Here is a 17,046-nt window from a genome sequence, read left to right as displayed (position 1 = left end):
GCAGCTGACAAGTCTGCTTGCAGAAACCTGCAAAACAGGATAGGGGAGGCATTGGAATGCAAAGAAAGGAGGGGAGGTATTGGATTGCAAAGATAGGAGACCTGACACAGCAGAGCAAAGCAAACCAACAGCAGACCGGCAGTAGCACACATAATGCAAGATACGCCAGGTCCAGGAAAGTACAAATGAAAGTAGACTGCTGGATGCATGCCAGAAAATGGTAGGTGCAATGTGCAGAAATGTAAAGGGAAGGTCAAGAGGTAATCCACAGCAGCCAAATGTAATTCAACACCAAAGGCACCACAATAGTAGTTCCGGCAGTAAAACACATAAGATACCCTGTAGCTACGATCGTACATACACACCCTATGACATCATCGGTGTTCACAGCACAATAGTATAAAGTGTGAAAGCACCCTACACACACCTGTGTATTCCCAAACACTGCACCATAGGTGTAAACACATGGGGAACTTTTAAAATGTTAATGTTTGGAGCTGCCATAGCTGTGATTCATCAGCATGTGTTAGAGACTGACGGTGTTGTGGAGGATGATGCCGACAACCACCGCAGGCCTCGGAGGAGAAGGAGAGTGTTCAGACCAAGGGTAACCTACCAGGGGCTACATGACCTGGAGATAGTAGAGCGTTACATGGTGGACAGGGACATCTTACAGCAAATAGTGGAGCTGTGCCGGCCACGCCTGAGAACCAGAAACAACAGAGGGGAACCCATCCCAGTGGACACGAAGGTATGTGTAAGCCTGCGAATACTGGCCACAGGTACCTTTCAAAGGCCAGCTGGAGATATAATGGGGATCTCACAGGCATCAGCATCCAGGGTACTACACCATTTCCTGGATGCCATGTTACCACATGCCAATGAGCAGATATACTTCCCCCGAACTCAGGAGGAGTTGGCCAGCAATATGCGCCACTTCCACCGTGTGGCACACTACCCGGAGGTACTGGGTGCGATAGACTGCACGCACATACAAATCAAGTCACCACCCGGTGAGCATGGTAGGCGCTACATAAACCGCAAGGGATTCCACTCCATCAACTGCCAGGTCGTGTGCAATGCCCAGGGCATTATCATGGATGTGTGTGCTGGCAGCCCTGGAAGCTACCATGACTCCCATATCTGGCATGCCTCACAGCTGTATCAGGTATTTGTCAGGGGGGACATCCCACATGGCCATCTTGTGGGGGATGCTGGCTATGCACTGGAGCCGTAGATGATGACTCCCATCAGAAATGCACACACACCCATGCAAGAATGCCATAATGAGGCACACGCACAAACCAGAATCATCATAGAGCATGTGTTCGGGATGCTGAAATCACGGTTCCGGTGCTTGGATACATCTGGTGGAGCCTTGCAGTACTCTCCAGGTACGTGTGCCCACATCATCATAGTATGTGCCATGCTACATAATATGATCCTGCGGAAGCAGCTGCAGCAGGGACAAAATGGTGAAGGCCCTCATAGCCCACTGCAATTGCCAAGGCCATTACAGGCACAGAGGGATTCCGACCATGAACACATTGTGCTAGCCCCAGTAGGCAGATGGAGGCATGCCCAATATGCCTACACCTTGGCAAAGAGGGAACGTATAGCACATACTCTGACAGTGTAGGCCCCTACGGACTGACACCTCTCCACCTGCACACACAGTAAAATGGATGGCACACAAACATGACCACCTGTAAATTGTAATGTATAGGTGGCCCAATGTGTGACTCCTACATAGGCAGCCCTCAAACATTGTACACACAACAGCTAGTGGAACACGGAATGTCAACACCTGAACAGTACATGAGCCTTACAGCATATGGTGGTGCTGTGTGCCTGTCACGTTCCCCGCCAGATATATATATATATATATATATATATATATATATATATATATATATATATATATAGATATATATATATATATATATGTACACATATGCATATATATAATATAGATAGAAAGGGCAATAGAGTGATATATGTTGATATAGATGGATTCAGCGATATCTGCAAATATATTAGTTCAACAACATTCATAACACCTTGGAGGTACAAATAAATAGGATACCGCCAACTATGGAATGTGTAACATACCAACATGCGTAACCACGAGGCTGAAAGACAGATAGAACACAGTACCGGAACAGTACAGCCGCGAGTAATAGCATGATGATATGAAGGGACATTTAGTCACTGCTGTCGGTGTTGCGGTCCACATAGGTACTGTGTTCAACTGTGTTTGTGAGTGCCGTAGTCTGTGTATGTGTGCGTTGAGGGTGCCATGTGCGTCTCTGTGTGACTGTAATGTGTGTGTGTGTCCGCAACATGTGTCTGTTAGTGCCAAGTCAGAGGTAGATCAGTACGGTAGGAGTGGGTATAGCTAGCCGTAGGCATACGGTTACCACCTGTCCCACAGTAGGAGGGACAGCCCCACCCTGGGCAGGTGTGTCCTGACATAAAACAGTACAAAGGGCAAATGTCAGAGATTTTAGGACATTAATATGTCCCATATATAATGTAATAGTCGTATTTAATAATTATGCCTGTATGTAAGAAATGTAAATGTTACATGCAATATGATAAGTAGCCAAAGTCCCACAACAATAGGTATGTATTGAGGATAAAAGTATGTGCTAACCTGTGTACTGACCGTGGCTACGTGTTGGCCTGTAAACACCACTGTGTGTCCCGCAAGTGTCCAACAATGACCATATGAAAAGGTGGCAACCCATGGCAAACAGGTTCTTTTACCAACACAACCGCAATGACTGCAAATATCTGGGACACAAATACAAGGGATAGCTGTCACTTACACATATCCCTTGATATATCGCTGCAATTCCGGAGGTATACAAGTAGCAAGCTCACCTGCAGACGATATAGAAACCAATTAACAATGGCCCAACGTACAATCCCGTAACATTAGTCTACTAACTGTTAGCTCTCTAATTAGGGACAGAGCCCACACACATATATATGGAATATGTAGAAATGCAAGCCCCACAAACCTGTATATGCTACGTACACCCACCGACATCCCCCACACTAGAAACTAAAGCAATACAGACTGTAATAGCAGCACAAACATCCAGTCAGTCAATTACATCTGCAGAACCCTCAACATACCGTGTGAGAGACACAGTTAAAGGCGTCATGCAAAATTGCAGGCGTTGTATAATGGAACAAACAGCCATGTTACAGGTTTTGTTTGCAATAGTCTGTTATCAGACGTTGGGATGACAGGTACACCCACATGTTGAACCAAATACTCTAGCTGTCACACACAATCCACGGGGGACATGAATCCAAAGTATACTTGTCTCCATGCATAGCAGTTGCAATTACACATAACAAAACACAATACAGACCGTCTCCCCGAAGGTAGGGCAAATAGGCAACGCCCAAGTGGAGAATTCAATTATACCCCACTGTTGCCGCGTAATTGGCGAATGGAGTAGCTGCACAGCTGATATGCAAGTAATTAGTCACTCAGGAACACCAATTGGTGGGATGAATCCACATGTTACGGGTATCGACGTATATAAGGATGACTTGCCAGACATTCAAACCGTATGCTCATACCGAATACCAGTTGAAACACTGTGAGAGAGATAGAGACGAAATGCCGTAACGATAACAAGGTATGTAGAACACCCGATATGTAAGGTTATGTATAGCATGATCTGTATTAATTAGCTTTACTGTATGTATAGCCTGGTTTGCATTAATTAAACGTGTCCGCAATGCATAAAGTGGGAAAAGGTATTTATGTAGTGATGTCTTGCTGAGCATACTAATGCTTGTAGAAGCTGTGCATCCAGCAGTGGGACACAAGGTACACATCACAGACACCACAAGGGATGCTACATGAGGGCGTTAAACAGAACAATTTCATACAACCCACCGTCAGTGGTAGGGTATGTCCAACACGTACGTGCCATAGCAGGGGATAGTATATGTTGATATACTGTCACAGCACGCATGTGTATGGGCATATAACATCAATGACATATCTAAGGTGGTCCCGCTGTGCAAGTATGCTTTGCATTATGGGATACTATGTGAAATATGTGTAATGTATAGTATTGTAGGTAGATATGACGGATATTGTACACAGCATAACAGGCATATCATGCATACCAAAGGTATCGTCTATTGGCATGTACAATAACAGGATACATATGGCTTGTAGGCATGGGACATTGTAATAGCATGATAGCTTATCTAAATGGAAGGGCTACCAAGTAACCATGCACAAAGGACATGTAATAGCTTCACAGGTGCATAGTGGGGTACTATGCAGTCTGGCAAGTCCATGTGTAAGCACAACTACAGTGTTCACACCAGTGGCGCCTCTCTATGATTGTGTCCTGTGAACAGCAGAGCCATGTGTCATCTGCACCTCTGCACAGTACAGCCACTGCAGTGATCCCAGGCCTACATGTGTCTCCCAACCACCAAGGGAGGTATCACATGAACAGTGCTACTGAGTGTCCCTGCGTGATGTACATAGGACTTATGTTCCAAAGCATGGTGAGTGTCCGGTTTGGGAATGTAACCCTCAAGCACATCCCACTCATTGTGGCGTGTGTGCACATATCCATGAGCATGTTGCTCACAGTGGCTTTTGCTTATGTCGCGTATGAGGAGTATATCCATTAATAATGTTGTGGACATGGGCCCTGTCTGATCAGCAGAGGTCACCCCTGAGTATGTAGTATGCAAATGTGTACAGATGTGGTGTCCATAGTGCAGCCGCATACTTAAACTGTTGGAGCTCAGTAAACATCATGGCGTGTTAATGTTGTGGTATGTAAAGCTGTAGCTGTTGTGTAAGGTACACCCTAAATGGGGTGGTGTACCCTTGAATGTGTGTAGAATTCTTGAGTTCAGAGGTACAATGGGTGCCTATGTACCAGCTACACACCCAGTACAGATAAGTGTGGCCACGTAGAAGGATATCCACGCCACAGTGGCAATACGGTAACCACAGGAGTGGGTGCGACATATGTGTGTACTGCAAACATGTACAATGTGATATGTATGTAGGGGACTACCACCCATGTGATAGTCAGTGGGTGAATGGTGTAATGCAAAGGTGATGTTCATGCACCTTGTGTCATGCAGCTTGACGCCATGATAGTCATATCATGTATCTGTCACAGTGACACCCATATGGATGGAGTCAGTATCAGCTGGTGGAGCAATCATGGCACTTTGTATGCAGGGGTTTGTAAAGCTAGGCAGGGAAAGTCCCCTGTGCTAGCCTGTACCGCAGGGAAGCATATACTGAACATGAGGGGCCCTATGACTGAGGACTGTGGTATGCCAAATGTAACTGACATGTAGTAGGTACTATGGTATGCTGGCCTCACTGTGTGTGTCCTGTCCATGAGCCACATTGCATAACATCCTGAGACATAGGGTACGATGTGCAGGTGGATGTGTATGTTGTCAATACCAGAATGGAGAATGGTGCTGAAAGGTAATGAGAGGACAATGTAGGATGTGTGGACTCCCATACCATCAGCAACTGCCCTGGTAACTGTATGAAAGGAGTCCACCAGGTGTAGGGGCCATGCTCTGGCCCTAACAAGCCCAACCCGGGTGGCATCAAAGGACGGGAGCCCAACAAGGTCTCTGTGAATGACGTCCTTGATGATGTGCCCCATAGCCATGCAGAACAGTCCAGTCAGGTGTGTAGGACTATAGTCCCACTCGTGCATTGTGGTGCCACCTGTGTGTAGTGTGATAAATGCTGCTGTGTGCCATTCAGGGGCTACAATGTCTGAAACAAGGCTATTACTGAATATGGTGGCCTAGTGGGGAGACATGTCATTCAGAGGTTTGTGGACATCACAGCCTGGGACGTTGGAAGGTGACATGGGACCAGTGTCCCAGGACATATAGAGTGCAGGTTAGTACTGTGTAGGTGTGACCACAGGGACACCACAATGTTCCTGTATGGATTGTGGCCCTGTAGTGAGTGAGAGGGTGTAATGTTAACATTGAATCCATCCTCCAGCATGTTGCCAACATCACCTGGGTCTGTAATGTTCCTGAGTGACTGTTGTATGTGACAGCAGACGTGGGTGTTTCCATCGACTACTGACATACCACCATAATGCCTGGTGGTACACCCCGGAATGTGTCACAGTCATGTTTACATAGCTAGTCTTGGAGTATGTAATGAGGGATCCTGTGGCCCTGCCAAGGCTGACCAGTGAGCTACCCCACCCATGGGAATGTACACCACTGTGCAACAGCCTACACCTGTTGTTGTACATCATATGTCCATGGAACATGACCACCAGAGTGGCGTCTGTTATCTGGTGTGTACCATCATGGCTCTGTGTGGAATAGCATGATCCATGCAGTTGTGTACATGCTAATGAAGTGCACTGGGGTATGTTTCAGCATTTGTATGTGCATCGTCCATCTGCACGGGTGTCATGATGTTAACAACCGCTGTCAGAAGACGTCTGTAGTAGGTATTGTAGTACTCATGTACTGTGTATGCTGTGATGGGTGTGGTGCCAGGATGTGGCTAACAAGGTTGATTAGCATATGTTCGGAATCCACCAATGAGGGGATAACCCCAGGTGTGTAACACCAGTCACATGGTGGTAGTGTTCATGTCAAGGTTAATGTAGGTCTTGGAGGTGGTGTGTATGGGTTGATCCAGCAGAGCGGAGGTTATGACTCATGGATGTGTCGGTACATGAGTGGCTATCCCACTTAAGTGTGGGGTAGTGTCAGTCACACATCAGTAGTAGTTGTCTGAGCCCCACTGTCCAATATACCAACAAATGAGGTATGTTAACCGTGGGGTATGATGTTGACTCTGTAGCTTGTTACAATGTGTATAGCGGTCCCGGACACAGTTAGTTGCACGTGGAGCACCTCTGATGCATTGTGCTAAGTAACTAGCCAGGATGTGTGCACAACATAGTGGGATATGGGAACCCCTCAGCTGTGGGTGTGCCGGTCCAGGTATGTGCCTGAAAGGTATGGTCTGTCTATAACCTGTCATTGCAGGTGTGCTCTGCAGAGCCTAGAGGCAGGTCCCAGTCACTGCAGAGATGTTGGAGTGGTGCATTATAAGGTGTGCCTTGCCTGCATGTGTCACAGAGGAAGATGCAAGCATTGTGTCACATGACCCCATGTCGTGCTTGCCAGTTCCCATTCTGCCGGTGATTGTTATTGGAAACTGTGCAAGACAGGCAGTATAGAAGCAGCAAGAGCCTTACATGTGAGCTGTACTCCCAGGGCTGACAGGTGAAAGTCATCTGTGCCACAGCATTGTGTTTGACCAGGTCAGTCAAAGTGGACAGATACCAGATGCCTGTGGAATGACAATAGGAGCATAGGCAACTGTTGAAGTGACACAGTCGGTTGTAGTACAGTGGTATCGTGTCCGGATGAATGCATAATGCTCCCCAGGGCTTGGCCCACACCCTCAGGGCTATAAGACTGGTGAGCTATTGCATGTCCCTGCACACGTAGTCTGTGAAGAGGCATCTCAGGGCAGACACACTAACATGGAGAATGACAGTCACATCGTATCTGGTGAGGTGTGGCATGGGTGCATAGGTTATGTTGCAGAACCAGTTACCCGACAGCAAGATGTAAGCGACTATCGCCTTGTGTAGCCTGCTGTGTGGAACTGCAGTGTGACTCCCTACAGAGTCACCTATGACTGGTGTGTTGTGAATGTTATAACTCCCTATTGGCTGTATGTGATGGGCACACATGAGTCTGTGGGCTATAAGTTGGTGATGTTGTTTTCCATGATGGGGGCTACCTCTGGTGCCTACACAGAGTATGGAGACCCACTGCAGAAGTTGTCCTCGTAGGTGTGGCCTGTGGTGGAGATCATGTGAGACTATGTGATGGGTGGGGTGTGTTGCGAATGTTACACATCCCCACATGACTGTCAGGTGCAGTCAGGGTTGGTGACAGCATTACCCCCAGCCATAGCTGTCAACCTCCTGTCCCCAAAATGAGGAACATTAGCCCTCATAATGTGTGACAAATGGGCAAAATGTGGAACACTTACAACTGGCTTACTAACAGATTCAACTAGGAAGGGCATATGATGGCTAAAATAGGCTGGTTTTACATATAAAAAAGATATTCTAATGAATTAATATGATTGCCATCTATTTAGCCATGGCTAGCAGTTAAACAATTTCCAACAATGAATGTGTGACAGACCCTTTCAATGTGGAACCTTGAGGAACATGCACTTTTTAAGACCCCAAATGAGGTATGTTCCTCGTAATGAGGTACACTTGAGAGCTATGCCCCCAGCACGGCTGCAGAAGTGCATCCCCCACAGGCTGTAGTGTCGTATGTTGGGAGGTGAGCATTGAATGTATACATGAGACAATTGCTCTATTGCCACATGTATGACATATCCATCATATAGACAGGCGGTAGCACTGGTACGTGACAGTTGGACATGCCTGTATATACAACCATGTCCCACAGGATATGTGTGTTACGTGTGTACAACAGCTGTTGTACCATAAGCAAGCTGGGAAGTGTAGGACAGCCAGTGTACCTGTGGGAAATGGTGTGGAATGGGTGCTATATGAGTCAGTAGCTCATGACATGCTCACAAGTTCTGAACAAGTGCCTAGCATGACCATACAATACAGATAGGGTGTTGGATAATATCAACCCACAAGTGGTGATGACAGTCATTATGGGTGGCACCGCACTATAACCCTGCTGAGTATGGTGTGCATGTCCATGAACCATTATCACTGTAGATGTTAACAGTACAGATGTACAAGACAGCACGGATGTTTGATTACAAATACCTTTGTATGTCACAGGAGTGTTCCACCAGTGGCCTGTTGACAGACTCACAACTACAAAAGGTGCAAGAGTGACATGTGCACATCACACCAGTGCCAGCTACAGTAGAACAGGGTTAATGTGTTGTACCTCACCCTCATTGTAGCCCATACCACACAGACAAATGTTAGGCATCTGTGTATGTAAGGCTGTGAATGGCCATGACCTATCAGTATAGCTGTGTCAGTGTTGTGAACAACATACAGAATGGGCTGTGTGGGTGAGGTGTGTGACATATGTGCACAGTCTGATGGATGATACCAGCATTGTCACCACTAGGTGAACATCCCTGTACCCATTAACTACTACCTAGGCTGTGGTCAACATTATGGACACTGTGTAAGGGATGGTGCTGTGCAGTGCACCCCCTGACTTGGTGACATCTCCAGGCCCCTTAGGTAGTCATATGAGGTACCCATGTCATGTCAGGGTGCCTCACTGGACAGGCATATACAGCACTGTGGTGACCAATATTGGATCACATACCACCTTTAAGGGGTAATGGCCATGCGTGGATGTGCGATACCAGCCTTCACAATCCTCACCTCCACTATGCAGCATGCTGTCTACCTTGCAAAAAGACAGTTGCTACACCATGATGATGGACATGCTACATGTCCATATCCTGATCTGTAAGACATATTTCATGGACAGCCACCGTCCTAATACTAGGATCACCACAGGCTGGACAGATCCCTGTGCCATATATGTGACATACTCCCGCCATAACATGCAACCCTGTCCATCAAAGCTGCACATGTCATCCCAGTCATACATGGTGTGATGGCCGCATGGTAGATGTACTATCAACTGACTGGATCAGTAATGTGGCACTGATGCAAATTGCGGTGGCATAATGGCTGTCTGTTACAGCTTGGAAACCGTGCCCGCACATGCTATGGTTGATAACCATCCCTGCGAATGTCGTCTGACTAGCCATTGCCCCATGTCTATCACATGTGCAATACAGGCGATCCGTGGCAGGATGTTGAACAGTTGTACAGTGCTGTGTAGATGTATATGGCAAAACACATGCATGTACAGGTGTCCATGCGTATGTGTGCATTGTCACTGCTCAAGTCCATTACGGCTGTGTCTGTGTTGATATGTGACATATACACAGCATCCAGGTCAACAGCATTACCGTGGACACATCCAGGCATGTGCAGATAGGTAAGAACACAAGTGCAGGCAAATAGACATGCCCACAGCAAGACAGCATTCACATGGAGTATGAACACTGTAATGAGGTGACACACATATATGGTGATGATATCCAATGCATAATGGGTGTGACATGTGTGTGACACAAACACGTCAGTCGTGTCAGTGTCATGATGCTTTGCAAAGATAACTGTGCAGATGTAGTAGATGTCATAGAAATGTATGTGCAGCGGTATCTCTGTACATCTCTGAAACTGTGACCTGTCACCATCATTATGTCTTACAGATAATGCCCCGTACACGCCTTCCAGCATACAGCCGCCAGGAGGATGATGTCCTCATCCCACAGCTCCATGAGAACTATGACTTGTTGTTCAGCCATTTGCCACAGCATGCCCAGCAGCGGGATGACCTGTGGCAGGATCTACGCAGGAGGGTGAACGATGTGGGTGGCCATAACCACACCTACCAGCAGGTGCGCAGACACTGCACGGACTTGATACGACATGCAAAACAGCATGCCACTGCAATCGCCAGGGAACAAGGTGGAACAGGTGGTGGGCCATCAACCCAGCCGCCACTCACACACACCGAGGAGCTACTGGCCAGTCTGGGGACACCCAGGGAACAGCATCCACAAACACTAGCTGCCATCGTGGAGGTGGGTGTCTCCCAACCAATGAGCCTGGAGTTGCCTGGTAAGTCAGTACTGCACATATGGCTATTATATCCCATTTAGTTGCATGTGTCACTGTACATCATGTAAAGTAACAACATATGCAAGGTATGTGGACACACATGCTGCATACTACAGTATGCTACTCTGTGTATGCACACATGTGCATACTATATGCTATTACACAGGTGAATGTGTTAACATGCACAGTGCAACCTGTGGCTGTCATACAGTCATGGATAATGTTCATACTGCTGTGTCACCTTATACAGGTACCTCTGGCGTGCCGCACAGACATGAGTCCGTTGCAGGTGAGACTGTCATCAGTATCAGGCATGTTACAGTGTAGATCTATTTGCCATGTGGCCAGTTAACACTTGCACACTTGATGTTTGTTCCAGTCACGATATACAGGTCGCATCACCCATCATTCACACAGGCCACCCATGTGCAATATATACAAATGAAATGATACACCGACTTGAAACCACAGTACTTGTCATTGCGACATGTGTGGTCAGCTGTGCATACAACGGTGGAGGTGTTCTACAATGGAGGCATATGTAGTATGCATTGGAACAACATGTGTGATACGCACACAGTACCACACAGTGGGCTGTGATATGGGCAGCCCACAGGTGTCACCATTGTATCATATGCCCCTGCATTGGGTGCACACATTGTGATGTGCCACCTGACATGTCCCAGGCACGTAGTGTTCTGTCTGCAATATTGTCACACTATCGCATGACCTATACCCCACATACCAAACATACAACCCGTTGTTTGCATAGCCCTGTGGATTGTGACATATCTGACATCTATGGGTGTATGTCATATGGGACAACACAGACATGTGAGATAGATGGCTATCACACACATTTGGCCAACACATGTGCACACATGGCCATGGGGGATGGCCAGAGACATGTAGCCACACAGTACATGGGATGTGTATACACCCTGTTGCACATTGTCCACACATGGTCCAATTATAGCCTTAGTTGACTGATTATACAGTTGATGTGGTACACTGGACATCCTAAAAGCCTGTGCACAGCTACTGGAGGTGTCACTGAAGTCTACCATATACGATCTGTTGAACATCATGACTGTGTCATAGCATGCAGTTATGGCTATGCAATGTGTACATATTATGCATTCTACAGCAATATAGATGCCTCATGATGCCATGCAATGGCACAGTGTCTGTACTTCACACTGTATAGCAATGTAGATGGCTCACACTACCCTCCCATGCTCATGCACATTTGCTAAACATGCATTCTATCTGTAGGGCATACAGACAACACTGCAATGTGAAGCCCATTATGATGCTGTACATGTGTCAGGACACCATTGTGTCAGACATGGATGCATGTTAATGCACATGTCAGCTGATTACATGTCAAGGTCACGTCAGCCATGTGTACTGTTATCCTGTTCTGGGCCACATGGTATATCACGGGGATGCATGCATACTACCATGATTGTGTGAACTGTATGGCTACTGATATGACACCTGCTTGCTGTAGTGTGCACCCCAGGGAGGTATGCTTACTAACACTATTGATGTCTGAGCTGCATGCCCTCTGCTGTATCACAGGCATGCTGCATGCCATCTGACAAATCACATGCATGGTGTGTCTGTGTGTGTGTGTGTGTGTGTCTGTGTGTGTGTGTGTCTGTGTGTGTGTCTGTGTCTGTGTGTGTGTCTGTGTGTGTGTGTGTGTGTCTGTGTCTGTGTGTGTGTCTGTGTCTGTGTGTGTCTGTGTCTGTGTGTGTGTCTGTGTGTGTGTGTGTGTGTGTCTGTGTCTGTCTGTGTCTGTGTGTGTCTGTGTCTGTGTGTGTCTGTGTCTGTGTGTCTGTGTCTGTTTGTGTCTGTGTCTGTGTGTGTCTGTGTGTGTCTGTGTGTGTCTGTGTGTGTCTGTGTCTATTGTACTTTACAGTATTTCTTTGCATTCACAGGTGATGTAGGTGCATTACACTCCTGCGGTCCATCTGATGTTAGTGTCCCCACAGATACTAGCGGTGATGAACATATGCATGAGGTACAGGCAGGGTTGTCAGGGGCTGAATCTGTGCCAATGGTTACCATCCCAGCTATGTCCCCCTCTTCCCCGCACACAGTTCTGCTGCCAACACATACCGCATCACCAGTGGCCATAGAGGAAGGACAGTCAGCGTCTGTTAGCGTGGAACAGGAACGTGTGGTGGCTACAGAAGGTGTGTCTACACACCATGGTGTCAGTGTAATGACTGCTGATGTGTCACACAGGCATGTGGCCGGTGCTGCTCATAGGAGGACCTCTGGCAGACATGCTCCTGCAGGACAGAGCGCAGCAGCTGGTATCACCAGACGCATGTTCCAGACTGTAATGGCGGCACAGGCACATGCTGAATGGCAGAACAGAGAAGGGCAGAGGCTGCAGAGGGCTGCTATCCATACCCTAAATGACAACATCCAGGCATTGGCAAATGCTCAACAGCAGATTGCTGATGTTCTGGATATGCGATTGGGTGACATGGTCGGAATCCTTGACCGAGGCATAGCAATCCGCGAGCGTGAGCTGTCTGTGCTGGAATATCTGGTAGGAGTGAGGCGTAGGTCACGTGGACGTAGGCCAGCAACACCACCTAGTGTAGGTCGACGTGAGCGTGCCACCTCACATGCCCGCTCCCATAGTGCCGGTAGCAGTAGCAGTGCAGGTGGTGCTATGCTGTCCACACCAGGACACAGCAGGCCATGTGGACATGGCCCTGGATGTTCTCAGTGGGGACACGGTTCCAGCGGACATGTGTCGTCGGACAGTAGCCACTCTGTACCTCCACCTGGTAGTGCCCGTGCAACCCCAGGCAGGCACAGGTCACGTGGCCGTGGACGGACACAGTGAGCTGTACAACCTGGTCTGTACAATCTGGGGCTGTCAATTATACCCCGTGTAGGCCTCACAAATGGCAGAACTGTGTACACACATACACGCACACAGCAAACACAACTGTAGGGCTCCACAACATCCACATGCATTCTGAACAGACATGTCCAATCAAATCACCGGCCCTTACACACACACATGATGTCATCCATTGGTGCAGCCTATGCCCCTGGCAAACATATCACCCTGTGCATATGATGAAGCCTGTGCCGCATCCCTGTCATCCACACCATCGGTGCAGGGTTATGCTCAAATATTCTGATGCACAGGGTGAACAGAATAGTGAGAGGTGTATGTAATATTACCTGTGTATGCATAGTGAGGGATGTGTATGTTGCAGTGGTTGTGTGTGAATTCTGAGAGATGTGTATGTGACATAGGTTGTGTACTGTCGACATGCACCGGTCATACCATGTAGTTCAGGTGCAGCATGCATTGTGATGTGTTCACGGTATGTGTCTCGGTTACATCTGTAGCACCATGTTGGTTGTGATACCCTGGTTCCCTCCTATGGTGTACTTGCATGTGCCTACAGGTATCAGTGTTTGCAGTCCCCCACGTGTAATTGTGGATTACTCACAGGCACGTCTGGCAATATCAGCATGCTACATGTACCCTCAACCTGACTGTTGGAAACACCAACATGACACAAATGTCTGCACATATACTGCACCTGATGCATGTGGTCAGTGCCACAGGCTACACTGGACAGAGACGTGACATACATAGCAGGACACATTACAGGTATGGTGACATGGTGCAGGGGTTGTACACAGCGGTCTGGCCAATGATGATGTGAGGTGTCACTAGGTAGCTGGAGGCTACACTGTGCAGCAGTAGGACCCTGTAACAGTACAGGAACATGACCACATTCACGGGGTGTACACCACTATAATGCACACCCCACAGAGAAGGAACATGCACAGGTAGCCAGTATGGCTGGGACCTATGGCATCAACAGGGTAGTGCACTGCATCACCATTACGGGTTAGTCACCACGTGGGGTTAGTGATCATTTCTCACTGTATATTAGCATACACCCTCACACTAAGCACCAGACATACATACATACACACACACACTGTGGTGACCACACATGTGTATACGGACAGCCGACGTGTGTGATGCACCACACCGGCCGACGTCATGCTTCCCACACTGACGTATGTACAGATCTTTACAACGGTGTACAGGGATGTGTAACAACTGGGACATAATCCCCGCGATATGTGGCATCTCTGGTCACACATTCAGACACACATGGCAGTGCTGGGAATGATACACCTGCCATATGATGACACGTTTGATAGACATGCAGCGGTATTGATTGCATTATGTGTACCAACACTATGTCTGGCAATTGTGCTACTATATGCACATGGGAGGTTGTAGGTGTTACAGGTGCCATGTGACATATAGTTGATAACACCTGACCGCTGTGTATGCGTTATGTCAGCACCATCACGTAACAGTGACATAGCGTACTGTTTGCACATGGCATGATAGGATGGTGTGTGACACAACTGTGAGCCACCCCCTGCACACATACATCTACACAGGTGGTTCACCACTTTATGTACACACATCCCTCCATACGTGCTGTTTGTATGTCACTGTATACAGGTGTCAATGATGGGTCTGCATTGCGACTGCATGTCGTAGTTAGGTGCAACTATGTTACGGACATCGGCCACTGCACATGCATGGTTGCTGCATGCACAGTACAGATGTCACATGTGTCTCCTGTTGCCATGTTTGTATGCATTGCTATTGTTGGACATGTGTGTTGACATACATAACACATGGACTGTGGTATGATATCACGGGTGTCACAGGTGACCAGTACAAGGGTATGTGTCTCGGTCAACATTGCTACCCCCTGTAGTGTGAGCATTCAACAGACATGGACCCACCTTCCATTTGCATGCGTAGCATTGCTTAGGCCACTGTTATGCACGAGGTACATCAAAGGCTATGCTATGTATGTATGTGTTGTGTGTGCAGTCCATGCACACATCCACACAATCACATGTATGACATATCCAGACGTGTGTTCATTGGTGTACAGCAACAGTCATGTGTCACAGCTGTGTAAGGGCCATGGTATGTCTTGAGCTGACCTGTTCATGTATACTGATATTGTTGCAATGCATAACACCTGTTGGATCCCTGTTGGTACATGTGTACTCTGCACAGCTGGTGTACACCTCTGTACAGCCCAGTGGTCATGTGTCACATGGTGTTGTGGTACTGTAAGGCTGTGTATTGCTGCACCGACGACATGGTGATGACTTGACAGCTACAGTGTACACTGCAGTGTGTATGTGTGTGACCTGCACCTGTGACAGCTGTGATGGCAGCTGTGTGTGTACAGGTCACTGCATGTGTGACCGCCCTGTGCGTGAGGACAGTTATATCTTACTGTGCCCTTCTGTACTGTGCACTTCTGTGTGTACACTCCATCTGCATGCACGACAGCCCTTTGCAACAGCTAAGTGTGTGAGCATGCCCAGTATGCTGTTGTGTAGATGGACACACAGTACAGTCCATGTATGCAGTTGTGTAGATGGACACACGGTACAGTCCAAACTGAGACCTTCCGTGTTTACACTCCATCTGCATGCAAGACGGCCCTTTGCAACAGCTAAGTGTGTGAGCATGCCCAGTATGCTGTTGTGTAGATGGACACACAGTACAGTCCATGTACACAGTTGTGTAGATGGACACACGGTACAGTCCAAACTGAGACCTTCTGTGTTTACACTCCATCTGCATGCAAGACGGCCCTTTGCAACAGCTAAGTGTGTGAGCATGCCCAGTATGCCATTGTGTAGATCGACACACAGTACAGTCTGAACTGACATATATTACCAGGTGTGCGGCCATGGCCAGTGACACCTTGTGTCGGTGATGTCCCTCTGTGCATGGGCATGGCCGTTGACATCCTGTATTGCCATGGTGGTCATCCAGGCAACAGATTTCCGTCGTCAACGTCAGGATGGATGCCTACCGAGTACACACTGGGTGACTATCTTGAAGGGTGTACTGTCTGTGGTGCGTACTGTGTCTATGTATTGTTGTTGTAGTGCTCCATACATGTATAGTTGCCCCGAGTACACCACTGCCATGTGTTTGTGTACGTCTACCGTGGGACAGTACTATGTCTGATCGTACACTCTCTATACAATCCCTGCCAGCGTCCTGGCATTTGCGGATGATGACACGCGCCTAGTAGAATGCCTGTGGGACTGCTGTGTTTAGTAATCTCGGTAGCGCGTTCTGTAAATGCGTCATGCTGTAGTGTGATAGGGTAGTTAGATGTAAGTTCGATTCCCAGCCCTGCCAAGTGTGTGTGTGTGTGTGTGTGCGCATGCTCCCGTCCGCATG

The sequence above is a fragment of the Protopterus annectens genome, chromosome 4.part0 (assembly GCF_019279795.1).
Source record: "Protopterus annectens isolate FY-2018-M chromosome 4.part0, PAN1.0, whole genome shotgun sequence".
Lineage (NCBI taxonomy): Eukaryota > Metazoa > Chordata > Ceratodontiformes > Protopteridae > Protopterus > Protopterus annectens.
The sequence above is the reverse complement of the archived record's forward strand: the minus strand, read 5'-3'. Positions refer to the sequence as shown.